The sequence below is a fragment of the Myripristis murdjan genome, chromosome 3, assembly GCF_902150065.1.
Source record: "Myripristis murdjan chromosome 3, fMyrMur1.1, whole genome shotgun sequence".
Lineage (NCBI taxonomy): Eukaryota > Metazoa > Chordata > Actinopteri > Holocentriformes > Holocentridae > Myripristis > Myripristis murdjan.
In genome coordinates, this window is record NC_043982.1 from 21424284 (window position 1) to 21425862 (window position 1579).

The window sequence follows — 1579 nt, forward strand, 5'->3', positions numbered from 1 at the left end:
GTTCTCTTTACTGACTTTATGAAATAAGCAGACTTCCAGTCAAATGTGTTGGATCAGGGTACACAGGGAGAAATGGACAAATAAAAAAAAGACAAACAAGGATGTGTTAGTTATTATTTTTTAATGCATTTGAAAAAAAAAAACACAACTTGGTAACAGCAACTTCAGCATTGAAACACAAAAAAGTTTACACATAATTGTGATAAATTAAATGCACTAAGAAGTCATTTCATGGATTTGATAAAAACACTTTAAAAACACAGAATGATAAATCTGGTCAAATTACAGTTATAATAGCTACTCATAGTTGTGAAGAATGCTCGTTGTTCAGTCCAGTAATGCACATATGTTTAATCATTTAATATATAAAAAATGCAAGGTCAAAAATAAATTACATCCATTATTTGCAGCAGATCTCCCCAAAGCATTTGGAGCGAAAACTGTTTTGAATTTCAATTGGCTTCCAAGTGGCAAAAGCCCTCAGCTAATACATCAAAGAAAAATTGGTGTCAACTAATCGGTTTAGGACACAGATTTAGAATGGGGGGAAAAAAATCCCATGAATACTTCAAGCATCTTCATGTACACTAGGAAGGCTTGGGCGCAGTAGCTGACCTTGTGCACTCCAAAAACCTGCCTGCCGCTTGACATTAACACACTGTTTAACTCAGCCGTCCACGCAATTAGTCCGCCACAATGTGTAGTGCTGTCTAATAATAGCCTTTATATCCAAATTAGATTACGCTTTGCTCCCTGAGGCATTTTAAGTGTGATGCATCAAATTTCATATACTTCTGCTCCACGTAGGCTATAACTGTTTTTGCGCCTCACGACAAACTTCGTTTTGTCAGACAGGCAGAATAACGGCGTCATATTTACCAGTTTAGTTGTCAAAACAACAATATAGTCTCAAATCAGCAACGTGAAAACGGTCTACTTTTGCGCGCTGGCTTCGGTTGATAACATCGCCTTTTAGTAAAATGCTAAGTATCTTTCTACATAGAAAAGCGCAAAAAAGCAAAATTATACTCACATAACTCCTGTGTCAGTGCAGCGATGAGAAGTAGTGGCAGAGTTGCCATAACTTACTCCCTTATAGGTTCCGTGATCTCAATTTATGGGTCCTCCTCCTCCATCAGAAAGCAGCTCTTAACAAAACGCATTAAGGAAGCCAGATGACAGAGTGTACACCCATCAATACTGTCACCATCCAAGGCTCACTCCTCAAATCTGTTGTGTATACAGCCCCATTCTGCCTGACACTGCCCTCCCACCGTGTCTTTCATGCAAAAACAAATGTCACTTACCCCACATGATATTTTGTTACAGCTCTCACCTTGGCAAAAATAAACCACAAATTAATTTAGTATTTAGGTCCGCTGGAAATAGATAACAATTAGTTCAATTTGTCATAAGTAGGCTACTTTTTTTTTAATGACGCTCGAAAAATAGGCTACATTTGTTCATTAAAAAAATGCACTTGTTTTTTTTCCCCACCTGGAAGTAATACAAATGCTCCTTGATAATTGTCAGTACCAGCGGATCAGGTGCGTTGTTTCTGTAGTTGACTTTGCTTGTA